The sequence below is a fragment of the Mercenaria mercenaria genome, chromosome 8 (genome assembly GCF_021730395.1).
Source record: "Mercenaria mercenaria strain notata chromosome 8, MADL_Memer_1, whole genome shotgun sequence".
NCBI lineage: Eukaryota > Metazoa > Mollusca > Bivalvia > Venerida > Veneridae > Mercenaria > Mercenaria mercenaria.
This window is the reverse complement of record NC_069368.1, coordinates 73,616,089-73,630,641: the sequence shown is the minus strand read 5'-3', so window position 1 is coordinate 73,630,641 and position 14,553 is coordinate 73,616,089. Positions and strand designations below refer to the sequence as shown.

The 14,553-nt window shown below is 34.6% G+C and overlaps 1 protein-coding gene across 3 annotated transcripts in view; it reads right to left on the bottom strand.

Moving 5' to 3' along the window:
- Positions 1 to 14,553, bottom strand: part of LOC123566079 (anoctamin-8-like) — a 113,809-nt gene that overhangs the window by 61,974 nt on the left and 37,282 nt on the right. The gene's annotated exons all lie outside the window — the stretch shown is intronic.

Sequence of the window (14,553 nt, the reverse complement as noted above, 5' to 3'; positions counted from 1 at the left end):
CACTCTAGTTTACTGTTTTATTCAACATGTCATCTGTCGAGGGTAGAAAATGTCATTGTCACAGTGACTCAGCAGAGACTAAACAAGAGCTGTCGGAGGACAGCAACGCTCGACTATTCAACAGCCTTGTCAATTGAATTAATATAAAAGTCGAAAAAGAGGCATAATTTTGTAACAAGAGCTGTCGGAGGACAGCAACGCTCGACTATTCAACAGCCTTGTCAATTGAATGAATACAAAAGTTGAAAAAGGGGCATAATTTTGTAAAATGCAAAGTAGAGGTATTGAACCTCTGTACTGCATGTCATATCATGACAGTGAACAAGTGTGTGAAGTTTCAATCCTTTCCAATTTGTGGATACTGAGATACCAGCTTACATACAAAAACTTAACAAAAAACTGCTAAGTCAAAGGGGCATAATTTTGTAAAAATGCCAAGTAGAGTTATGGGACCTTCACAGTGCATGTTAGATCATGACAGTGAACAAGTGTGTGAAGTTTCAATCCATTCCAATTAGTGGATACTGAGATATCAGATTACATACAAAAATTTAACCAAAAACTGCTAAGTCGAAAAAGGGGCATAATTTTGAAAAAAAAAGAGAGTAGAGTTATGGGACTTGCTTAGTGCATGTCAGATCATGATAGTGAACAAGTATGTGAAGTTTCAATCCATTCCCATTAGTAAGTACTGAAATACCAGCTTACATACAAAACCTTAACCAAAAATTTCTAAGTCGAAAAAGGGGCATAATTTTGTAAAAAAGCAAAATAGAGTTATGGAACCTGTGCAATGTAGATCAGTTCATCACAGTGAATAAGTGTGTGAAGTTTCAATCCATTCCCACAAGTGGTTACTGAGTTACCAGCTTACATAAAAAACCTTAACCAAAAATTTCTAAGTCGAAAAAGGGGCATAATTTTGTAAAAAAGCAAAATAGAGTTATGGAACCTGTGCAATGTAAGTCAGTTTGTCACAGTGAATAAGTGTGTGAAGTTTCAATCCATTCCCACAAGTGGTTACTGAGATACCAGCTTACATACAAAACCTTAACCAAAATCGGGACGCGGACGCGGACGCGGACGCCGACGCCGACGCCGACGCATGGGCGAGTGCAATAGCTCACTATTCTATGAATAGTCGAGCTAAAAATGGGAAAAAGGGTTACGGAACCTTCACAGTGCTTATCAGCTCATAAAGTGAACAAGTGCGTGAAGTTTCAATCCTTTCCCATAGGTGGATACTGAAATACCAGCTTACATACAAAAACTTAACCAAAAACTGTTAAGTCGAAAAAAGGGCATAATTTTGAAAAACAAGAGCTGTCGGAGGACAGCAACGCTCGACTATTCAACAGCCTTGTCAATTGAATGAATACAAAAGTTGAAAAAGGGGCATAATTTTGTAAAATGCAAAGTAGAGGTATTGAACCTCTGTACTGCATGTCATATCATGACAGTTAACAAGTGTGTGAAGTTTCGATCCTTTCCAATTTGTGGATACTGAGATACCAGCTTACATACAAAAACTTAACCAAAAACTGCTAAGTCGAAAAAGGGGCATAATTTTGTAAAAATGCAAAGTAGAGTTATGGGACCTTCACAGTGCATGTTAGATCATGACAGTGAACAAGTGTGTGAAGTTTCAATCCATTCCAATTAGTGGATACTGAGATATCAGATTACATACAAAAATTTAAGCAAAAACTGCCAAGTTAAAAAAGGGGCATAATTTTGAAAAAAAAAAAAAATGAGTAAAGTTATGGGACTTGCTTAGTGCATGACAGATCATGACAGTGAACAAGTATGTGAAGTTTCAATCCATTCCCATTAGTAAGTACTGAGATACCAGCTTACATACAAAACCTTAACCAAAAATTTCTAAGTCGTAAAAGGGGCATAATTTTGTAAAAAAGCAAAATAGAGTTATGGAACCTGTGCAGTGTAGGTCAGTTTATCACAGTGAATAAGTGTGTGAAGTTTCAATCCATTCCCACAAGCGGTTACTGAGATACCAGCTTACATACAAAACCTTTACTAAAAATTTCTAAGTCGAAAAAGGGGCATAATTTTGTAAAAAAGCAAAATAGAGTTATGGAACCTGTGCAATGTAAGTCAGTTTATCACAGTGAATAAGTGTGTGAAGTTTTAATCTATTCCCACAAGTGGTTACTGAGATACCAGCTTACATACAAAACCTTAACCAAATTGCTCTACTATTCTATGAATATTCGAGCTAAAAATGCAAAGTAGAGTTATGGGACCTACACAGTGCATGTCACATCATGACAGTGAACAACTGTGTGAAGTTTCAATCCATTCCCACAAGCGGTTACTGAGATACCAGCTTACATACAAAACCTTAACCAAGAATTTCTAAGTCGAAAAAGGGGCATAATTTTGTAAAAAAGCAAAATAGAGTTATGGAACCTGTGCAATGTAGGTCAGTTTATCACAGTGAATAAGTGTGTGAAGTTTCAATCCATTCCCACAGGTGGTTACTGAGATACCAGCTTACATACAAAACCTTAACCAAATCGAGACGCGGAAGCCGACGCGGATGCGGACGCAGACACATGGGTGAGTCCAATAGCTCTACTATTCTTTGAATAGTCCAGCTAAAAATTCCAAATAAAAAAGGGACATAACTCTGTCAAAATTCAATCAGAGTAATGGGGATTGTTTCTCCTGGTGTAGACTTTGATAGTAAATAATTATTTTAAGTTTCAAGTCAAAAGCTTTAATAGTAACAGAGATATTTGACTTTATCAAAAACTTTAACAAAAAATTCCAAGTTAAAAAGGGGCATAATTCTGTCAAAATTCAAATCAGAGTTATCGGGATTGTTTCTCCTGGTGAAGACTTTGATAGTAAATAAGTATTTTAAGTTTCAAGTCAATAGCTTTAGTTTAAACAGTATTTATTAGATATATCATGTACATAAATATATACAGTAACATTTACAATCAAAATGATGTAAAGGATGTGAAAACAAGTTTTCAGCGAAAACTTATATTAATTCATTTCCTTGACAGTAAAACATGTCGCAAGGATAGAGTGTAAAAGAATATGGTGTTTGTCTATTTATTTGTTAGTTTAAACTCTTTTTATATCTTTTTAGTTAGTAAAGTATGAACATTGTGAAAATAGTTGCTGCTTGGTATTAAGAATGTGCTGCATTTAGTAACAGAGATATCTGACTTTATCAACAAGAGGTTCATGATGACCCTGGATCGCTCACCTGAGTAATATGAACTACATGTTTCAAATGTCAAACTGATGATTTTTAGAAATTTCTTGGAAGATTTTCCGATGTACAATCAAGTAACCCCTGGGGCGGGGCCAATTTTACCCCGGGGGACATGATTTGAACAACGTTTGTAGAAGTCTACTAGGCAATGTTACATATCAAATATCTAAGATCTAGGCCTTCTGGTTTATTTTAAGCAGGGCGTGGTCAATTTTGACCCTAGGGTCATGATTTGAACAACTTCAGTAGAGGTCCACTAGGCAATGCTACATGTCAATATCTAAGCTCTAGGGCTTCTGGTTTTTGAGAAGAAGATTTTTTAAGATTTTCCTTTTGGTTGCCATGGCAACCAGAGTTTTGCATGGAATTCAATTCTTTGAACAATTTTGAAAGGGGGCCACCCAAGGATCATTCCTGTGAAGTTTGGTGTAATTCTGCCAAGTGGTTTTCAAGAAGAAGATTTTTTTAGAAAATGTTGACGGACGGGCGACACACGACTGACGACGGACATTGAGCGGTCACAAAAGCTCACCATGAGCCTTTGGCTCAGGTGAGCTAAACATTTTAACCAACGGCGATGGCGACGCCAACACCGGGGCAAGTGCAATAGCTCTACTTTTTCTTCGAAAAGTCGAGCTAAAAAAAACTTAATCATGTTAAAATTTAAAACTTCATTTTCATTTCTACCATCCATTCAACTTTTAGATAAAATGATGGAATGTAGGTCCTTGCTTTCTGATAATAATGACTTTTTAGTCATATATAATAAATGGATCTATTGCCCTAATTCTGCTGCAGATAATAATCGCCTATTTTAAAGTCTTGGTACAAAGATTATGTTCAAATGAATCAAATTTTTATGTTCAATGATTAAACTTTAAAATAAAATTGTATATACTGGCTTACTGCACAGAAAAATTGTCTTACTAAACAAGAGCTGTCCATAAGACAGCCAAGCTTGACTATTCGAAATATTGTCACAGAAGCAGGAAAATATTACCCAAAATGTTAAATATCAAAAGAGTTTTAAGTTCAAAAGGGGACATAATTTAACCAAAATGAATATCAGAGTTATGGAACTTGCTGCTATCAACTAGTTTGGGACTTGACCCAGTGAGGTTGGTAATTGACCAAGAAAAAGAAAAAATAAGTTTCAAATCTATTATGCCTTTTAGTAATAGCTGTATGTACTTGCATGCAAAACTTTAACCAGAAATTTTTAAGTTCGAAAGGGGGCATAATTGGCCAAAATGAAGGTCAGAGTTATGGGACTTGCTGTTATCAACTAGTTTTATAGCCCCGAAGACACATGTGAAGTTTCAATTCAATATCTGCATTAGTTTTGGAGATAGCAACTTGCAGGTAAAACCTTAACCAGAAGTTTCTAAGTCCAAAAGGGGGCATAATTTGCTCTAAATACATGTCAGAGTTATGGGACTTGACCCAGTGAGGTTGGTAATTAACCTAGAAAAAGAAAAAAGAAGTTTCAAATCTATATGCCTTTTAGTAATAGCTGTATGTACTTGCAAGCAAAGCCTTAACCAGAATTTTCCAAGTCCAAAAGGGGGCATAATTTGGCCAAAATGAAGTTCAAAATTATGGGACTTGCTGCTATCAACCAGTTTTATAACCCCGAAGACACATGTGAAGTTTCAATTCAATATTTGCATTAGTTTTGCATGAAAAACCTTAACCAGAATTTTTTAAGTCCAAAAGGGGGCATAATTTGCTAAAAATATATGTCAGAGTTATGGAACTTGACCCAGTGAGGTTGGTAATTGACCTAGAAAAAGAAAAAATAAGTTTCAAAGCTATATGCCTTTAAATGATAGCTGTATGTACTTGCATGCAAAAGCTTAACCAAGGTGTGACGCCGACGCTGACGCCGATGCCAGGGTGAGTAGAATAGCTAGACTATTCTTTGAATAGTCGAGCTAAAAAAAAAACAGTCTCTGGCCAGGCTAACTGTATCAAGCTCTACCGAAATTGTTAAAAGAATTCCATTACATGCAGATCTCTCAGGTTTCATAGTGTTACACTCCTACCAGGTTTCCTTGACTAGTTCATGAATAAGTTCATGAACCCCACCCCCCCTCCCCCCAACTTTTTTTTTTTTTTTACAAAAATAGTTCATGAATGAATAAATATCATAAAAATTCATGTATACTTTTTAATTCATGAACTTCAATATCAAGTTCATGAATAAAAATTCATGAAAATCAAAATTTATGTTTCATGAATTTCAATGTTCATGAATTTGTTCATGAACTAAAATTCATGAGAATCAAAATTTATGTTTCATGAATTTCAATATGCATGAACTTGTTCATGTATTATTTTTAATTCATGAACAAGTTCATGAATATCGAAATTCATGAAACATAAATTTTGATTCTCATGAATATTTATTCATGAACTATTTCCAGGCTGTCTAGCATACCCTGACAAAAAATTAGGGCTAATTTTAGGGCAAACTGTACAAAAAAATAGGGCTAAAATTAGGAATTTGGTACAATTTTAAGGAAATTTTAGGGCTAAATTTAGGAATTTTCAAATTAAAATATGGACTTTTAAAGACCATGTAATGTGCTTACCTTTATGTGATTGACATAAAAGTAACTCACAAATAGTGCTTTATTTACAGAAAAGACGTCTACCAGCTTTCCACTGTTTTCAGCTATTGTTGGCTGTATCCTGGAAATAAACAGAAATGAAAATTTAAAACTACTTTGACAAAAAAGTACACATTAAAAAAGAGCACAGTGTCACTAGCTATACACTTACTACGTCTGCTGTAAAGAGTTTAATTATGGCCTCCTCTTCTCCCCTTATAGCCATCACAATCCACACCATATTTTTTTATTCTTTGTTTTTTTAAAAAAGAAACAATGCAAAAAGTAAGAAATGCTGTCAACTGGAGTACAGTGTATTGCCAGCAACAGTGCATATCAGAGTACACAAATTTGAGAGTGAACTAAGACAAGTGTTCAACAAATCATAATATATAATTTGTACAGAAATTATAACACACTTATACCAACAAATACATAGTTTTCCCAACATTCAGCATGGACATCAGGTCCCTTGATAACTTAGAAAATACTAATTAAACCAGCACAGGTCATTAAATTAGCAAATTTCACAAAAACTGTTTCCAAGCCAACATTTGTTGACATCAGTGCATGATTGTGAGAAAAATCTCAGAATCAGTCTCCTCTTCACCCTTTTCAGCTATCACATTCCACAATAAACCAATTTTTTAAATTTTTGAAGCATGCAGCTCAAAAATTTGCAGTGAAAAATATACATCTAATAGTCTAATAAAAATGTTGATGGGCATCAGTTACATTTTTGACTAGAAACTTGTATAGTTTGTAAACAATACATACATGTATAAAAAATAAATCTGAATGTGATCACATATTTACATAATTATGAAGAACAGGCCAAGTAAATAATCAAAATTTTTGACCTGATTTTTTATTATGTCTACACCTATATAAAACCTATTAACTAGGTATTACTTTGCACTATGTGTATGCTACACTTCCAGTGAAGGAGCACTAAATATCCCTCAGATAATTCACTGGAAATAGATCTTTCAAGTATCACAATTTACCTTCAGAAATCCTATCTCTGTCATCTAGTCACAAACCCAAAAACAAACTGAACACATGGAAACCACATGGTAAATGCTTTTAACTGTGCTAAACTGTTTTTTTCTGAAATTTGAACTTTTAACAACATTAAGGTTTCGTGGGGCTTTGAGAAACAAAAAACAAACAACACCAAAACATAGAAAGAAAGAGTTGTTTGACATGAAAATTGAACAGCATGTAAAAAATGTATATTACTTTACGAAAACAAGTGTCAGTATACTAATATAAACATTGAATTCCGGAAAAGGGCTGCCAAAGGGCTCCACTCCGGACAGTTAAAACGCCTTTAAAAACTCACCATTTTCAAAGAACTGTTAACATGTTTGTTTTGATGCATTTGCAATAGCGTGCGAGTGTGAAATTTCATGTAACAAGGTGGAACATAGTTTTCAGCAATTGTTTATCTTTTTTTCTTTACAAATGGCATTCATTTTCAAAGGAGACAACTTTTTCTCAAGATTACTTAAAATAATCGAAAAAAGTTTTTCCCTTTGAAAATGAATGCCATTTGTACTTAAAATAATCGGGAACAGTTGTGTACAAGGCTTCAAGTGTGTTTGTATAACGTAATGGTACAAGTACAGAGTTAGGTTTCTTCTGTGTTAGCCTGTATTATATACATGTCACACACTTTTTTGAACCTAGGACAATAATGTGAACAACTACAATAGACTGTAAAACTCCGATATCACCTGCCAAATATCAATGCTCTAGCTATTATGGATTCAGAGAAGAAGAAGATTTTAGTAGCCTTTAGTAAGTACATGTCATACACAAGGGCGTGGCCATTTTTGACCTTTGGGCAATAATTTGGACTATTATGGTAGAAAGTCAAACCCTTATATCACATGCCAAATATCAAAGCTCTAGAGAAAAAGATTTTTTTAAAGTCTGATGCTAAAAACCATTTTCAACCAAAAAGACCCATATGTTCAATGAACCGGGAAACCATTTGAAAACACTGAAAAGGGTAAACCCCGAGTTTATTTGTTGTAAAGTTTCATCAAAGTCCATTCAGTGGTTTTGGAGGAGATGTTGTTTAAAGAAATTGTTGATCAAAAGTAACCACACCCTCTGGAGGCGGCCATGCTTTTTGACTAATCAGAAAAATTTGAACACTATTTGTAGAAGGTCACACAAGGACAATTTGTGTGAAATTATTTTAAAATCGGGCTAACAGTTTTATACAAGAAGATTTTTTTAAGTTTCTACAATATACATATAGGGAAAAGTGACCACGCCCCCTGGCAGCCATGTTTTTTGTCGAATAAAAATAATTTGAACAATCTTGGTAGAGGGTCACACAAGGACCATTTGTGTAAAATTATTTTAAAATCAGGCTAGCAGTTTCACACAAGAAGATTTTTAAAGTTTTCACTATATACATATAGAGAAAAGTGACCACGCCCCCTGGAGGCCAAGTTTTTTGACGAATAAAAATAATTTGAACGATCTTAGTAGAGGGTCACACAAGGATCATTTGTGTAAAATTATTTTAAAATCAGGCCAGCAGTTTCACACAAGAAGATTTTTTAAATTTCTACTATATACATATAGGAAAAAGTGACCATGCCCCCTGACTGCCATGTTTTTTGATAAATCGGTATAATTTGAACAATTTTGGTAGAGGGTGACATAAGGAAATGTGTGAAATTATGTCTAAATCGGACTATCAGTTTAGTAGGAGATGTCGTTTGAAGATTTTTCTATTTTTAGCTCTAGCGGCCCCTATGTGCAACCAAGCAGAACTGTTTGAACAACTTTAATAGAAGAACACCCAAGCAACATCCAGGCCAAGTTTCATCAAAATCCATTCAGTGGTTTTGGAGGAGATGTCTTTTAAACATAATTGTTGACGATGGACGACTTGATGCACGCATCCACGACAGACACAGCGTGATCACAATACCTCACCATGAGCACTTTGTGCTCAGGTGAGCTAAAAATGGTCATATTGTATTATACATATCTGACTGCATCCAATCATGCCATTCAGAAGTTCAGGTAAAAGAAAAGTACATGACTTTTTTTTGTGTCATTTCCCTATGTAATTTATGATTCTAGCTTCAAGGGAGGCTACTCGTATATGTGAGAAAGGCCAGACAAATATTATCATTTTTTCCAAAATTCATTTATTAGCAACCCTCGCTTTGGTTTCTGGTTAGGAAAATATTAAATGAAATTAATGAATGTAATAGCTGTTATAAATTGTTAACCAAAGCAAGGGTTGCTAATAAGCGAATTTGGGTCTGAAATGGCCGAATTCAGCAATTTTAACACGAAATGCCTGTACCCTTCACCCTCTGAACTCATTTTACATCAATATTGAGAATGTGCTAATATAAAAAATGACACAGTTCGGTTTAAAATTTAGTTTAATGAAAAATGTTGATTTCTAACACTGTCATCGATCTTTTTATTTTTCAAAAATTGGGGGCCATCTGCACATATAAATCCTAGTACACCTTTGTGTCAACTTCAGTAATTATTTCCATAATTATATAACATTTCCATGCATGAATTCAGACAAAATTTTAAAAGTCCAAAAGCTGACCTGAATGAATTTAAGTTGCCAGTGAAATAAGGAAAGTTAAATTAGATCTATTTCATAATACAGCGGTTTTCATGAAATTTTCTAAGAAATGAAGCACATGCACTGGTCAAAGTTGTCAGTACTGTATTTGTCTTAGATGTTGCTCTCTTGTAATGACAAACTTAATTTTTTGTCCTGTGTTCTGTATTCTCCCTGAATTTGACATTATCACATGTCATTAATAATATATTTGTTCCCAATGGTACCATTTGTAATAGTATACTTTCCCATTCCCACTTTATTAGCATCTAATCAATCCTCTACTAACAGCAAAGTGACAATTCAGTACATCTATTAATAGGACATACATTTCTAAAGTCAGAAATCAAAATATTATATTTAGGCTGAATTCTCTATAATATATGGGCTTCTTAAAAATAACTAAATGCAGGGAAAAGATTAAAGTTTCAATGACGTATTTTGTACATCAATTTTGTGTGCATCTCCAACCCTTTTGTAAGGCTATAGCTTGAATATATAGTACTTCAGTCACATAACAATGGTCTCTTAATCACCGTATGCGTGTGTGTGTTCGGGTTTAACGTATTTTTCAACAATTTTTCAGTCATATAAACGACGGTGTCTATTTGTAGCAGTGAGCACAATGCCCAACATTATAGTGGTGCCTCACTGGAATATCAAGCCGTAGACACGTGACATGATCAGGGGTGGTATAGTACGTCATCAACAGGTGCGCGCAACACTTCCCAATGCGGCTTTTTTGTGTCAAAACATCTCGATTCGGTGAGTAAACTTGCGATTATTACATTGATAACTAATAGATTCGGAAATGACATATAGTCGAAAGTACCCGCACATGCGTCTAGTTTATCATTTACATTTGCATTTTTCAAGAAAGCCTTCCGTTTAAGAGAACATTCGTGCACAATGCACTTCATGGAAACACTTCCCTATTCACCACACCATATTATATCGCATAACAAGAGTTTACATGCATTTCTGATAAATCCAAGCATTGACTGGTGTTCTTTTATGGTAAACAGATGTCAGTGATACCTTGATTACTCACTGGAATCTAAATTTTCCGAAAAATCAGTAAACTAAAATTTCGCCTTCCCGATTCACCAACTGAATTGATGTCCTTCCCGACTCACCAATTTCCAGCATGACTAACATCGGGCTGGTGCTCATGTAAATGTGATCACGTTTGCCTGGAAGTTCTATTAATTTGAATAACTAATTGTTAGAGTGCTTGCACTAGATGGTCTTTAAACTTCATTTAAGCATTTGAAGATAATATTGAAAGAACGAGGCATATCTTGAACATATGTTGTATACTATAAACATGCATATGTATGATATAATTATGTTCTATCATGTCCTTATATTTGTTATTTTAGGTTCATGAAAGATGAAAAAGGAAACAAAACTTCTAGTCTGCATCAATGGAATTGTCAATATATGTTAAAAAGGATTGCTGAGTGATCGGCATGCAAGACATGATTGACATATTATATTTTCCAAAAGCTGTACGACATAATATTTGAGAAGTGGAGAACATCCTCTAACGGAATTACCCCAGACAAGGATTTCAACGCTCAACTAGGTCTCCGTACCAAACTTTGTCACGACTATGTCGGTTGCTGTTTGAAGGTATGGATATAAATAACTGATTTAATTTCAATAATGTTACAGCTAGATAGGCACTTCGACACATGATAATATAAATAGAAAGTATTTTGGAAACCATTAGTACTTGTTACTCTAATTATTTTTTCATGATAACTATTTATGGCGTGTCATCGAAAACAGTCGAGTATGATGACTTTGATTCCGAACTTGAGTTCAAGGCAAGACTCGATGAGACAAATAAGAATATGCATTGATAATATGCTAAGTAAAGCAAAATTATATAGTTAAATTATTATCATGTGCTGATTTTTAAAGTAGCAACCTTTTAATATATTTTTAAAGGTATAAAGTCGCACCAATGCAGTTTAGTTTTTAATGATATGCTGCTATTTAGTTTTGTTTAACGTTTCAGGGCCACGTGATCATCACAATTGCTCGGGAAAAAATGAGAAATTACTGTATCACGCCAACGAAATGTTCTTATTAAGGAGTTTTAGATGTGCGCAGGGACACTGACCAAGAGTGACTACAACCGAATTATAATTACCACTTAGTAGAATGGGACATTGAATCTACACTAGAAAGCGGTTGAGGATTTAACATTTTACTAATGTTCAGATTTTGCTTGCAAATCTTAGTGCACCCAATTACATGTTAAAACTCGAAGTGAACTTGAACAGTGGTAGAACAATCTTACTTGCAATGTAAATTACTTTGCTTTTCTTAAACTGTTTAGTTGTTGAAAATGTTGTTGTATAAAACATTATTTAAAACAGGAAATTTTACTGATTTTTTATTTAAACCCTTACACAGTGGAAAACGTTGTGACATAAACATACGCACATACACTTTCAACACATAGCAACATCTTCCTTTTATCAGCTAATGTTATATATTTACACAAATCAACAAAGTAGATTTATTACTTGATTGTAGCAATTCTAAATTTTATACACACTTATAAATACGAGTATAATGAAAACGTTTCTTTAACTTTGGACGTAATTCTTTATAACTCAGCATTTAAAAAAAGGAAATTCACCTTAAGTTTCATTAAGATCGCATATATGACAAATTCTGTCCACATTGTACGCTTTATTTTTTTGTTCGATCAAGAAGCAGTGTACATCTCTATGTCACATATTCTCAACAACGGGAAATATTCAGACACGACAGAAAGACGCGAAGTGAAGATGCACTGCCTAAACTTCAAAATCAACAAAAATCAGAATATAATAACTCTTGAAACCATTAAACTGGAAAATGTTGAGGTTTTGTGCAACTACACTAATTATAACTCAGAAATTTCATTAGAAACACACAAAACTTGATAAAGTGACAATGTAGTATAATCTGTGAACGTTTATTGACCGAAACATAGAGATAACAAGAATATTTACATTGTTGTGTTTTACCGGTTACGCGCATTAGTGTCAACTACATTTCATACAAAGTTTAATACTGCTGTTGCCTTTCATCAAAATCTGTCAAATGTTATTTAGAAGAAAGGAGAGACACTGACAAGACTCTGTGACACAGACAGACAAAACAAAACATGTTTCAATAAAAAATCACAATTGTCTGAAGTCACGCAAAATCACATTAAATTCCGTCTACAAAAGCTGTTCATGGCTAAATATTGTACGGTAGTGGTCACACGTAACAGTGAGCTGTTTCAAACGGTGTCTGCACATATTGCCAGTGAGTGAACCTCAAACAACGACTACTTTTGTGGTCTTCGTTTCTGACTTTTTCACAAACATCTTCAACAAGCGGGTATTGTTCTTTCTACAATTCTGATTTTTTTGACGTGTCATTTTATTCCCGAGAAATGCATGAATTACTATATGCAGTTTATGTTCATCTGTCTACGGATATCATACTGCTGAACCCCAAGTGTTTAGCTTCATAATTTAATTCTAATAAACAGAATATCTCAGGTGTTTCTGTTGTGATCTGAAAAAGAAAGAGTAAATCTGTCATAATATAGCCCTTGAAAGTAAATTAAACACTGTTTTTACTGACATAAACGTTCATTGCTAAATACTACTTATGCTGGTATGACAACCGAAGTACCATGCGTCAAAATAAATTGAAAGGCTACATATAATTAAGTCAAACACGATGCCACACGGGCGGTGAGCCGGGAAGTGCATCGTTCTACCTGGTGAACTGGGAAGGCAAAATTTTATATTACTGATTTCTTTGAAACTATAGATTCCAATAATTAATTAAGGTATCACTGACCTCTGTTTGCCATAAAAGAGCACCCGTCAAGGCATTTAGTCATTAGAAATGCATGAAAACTCTTTTTATGCGATATATATGGTGTGGTGAATGGGGAAGTGTTTCCATGAAGTGCATTGTGCACGAATGTTCACTTAAACGTAAGACTTTCTTGAAAAATGCAAACGTCAGTGATAAACTAGAGACACATGCGGGTACTTTAGACTATATGTCATTTCCAAATCTATTTGTTACCAATGAAATAATCGCAAGTTTACTCACCGAATCAAGGTGTTTTGACATAAAAAAGCCGCATCGGGAAGTGTTGCGCGCACCTGTTGATGACGTACTATACCACCCCTGATGATACCCCACCGGGTCACATTATACTGACACCGGGCTGACCAGTCCTAGCACTATCCTCTTAATGCTGAGCACCAAGCGAGGAAGCTACTAGTACCATTTTTCACGTCTTTGGTATGACGCGGCCAGGGATCAAACCCACGACCTCCCGCACTCGAAGCAGACGCTCTACCACTAGACTACCGAGACAGTCTCCTTAATCACTTTAAGTGCGACTCCTAATTGAAAAGAGATCTTCCTCAAGTGGTACTCTTTCATTTTGTAAAGTTTGAAAGCCGACTTATTACAATTTCTTAGAGCCTGGAAACCAAAAATAACCAGACATTAACTCAGGTATATGTGACCTTGACCTTCGAGCCACTGACCCCAAAATCTACAGGGATCTTCATTGTATGTAGTTTGAAAGTCATAGCTGTTATAGTCCAGAAGCCAGTGTCAGTCCCTAGGTTACTGTAAAACCTATTTGCACAAAACAATAGAGATCCTCAAGTGGTGCTTAGCTATCCTACTGTAAAAGCACATATTTTCGCTTGGTCAATATTTTGCGAATTGAAAACTTTGAGTATGTTGCGAAGTTTAATATTCACAAAATTGTTAAAATGGAATCCTACTTTAATTTGAATCATACTAATTGTAAATATTTACGCAAGGATTAATTTTAGCGAGATGTAGGGTCTCGCAAATATATATCGAAAATTAAACTCTTGCGAAAATTTCTGCTTTTACAGTATATAATTTGTGTCGCTATTATACTTTCTAACTTAAAGAGTTCGGAAACAGAAAATGTTGATGGATGGACAAAACCATTCCGCAGAACATCTCTTTTTTTAAAAAAAGATAGCCTTTTAAAATTAAAAAAAAAAGTATAA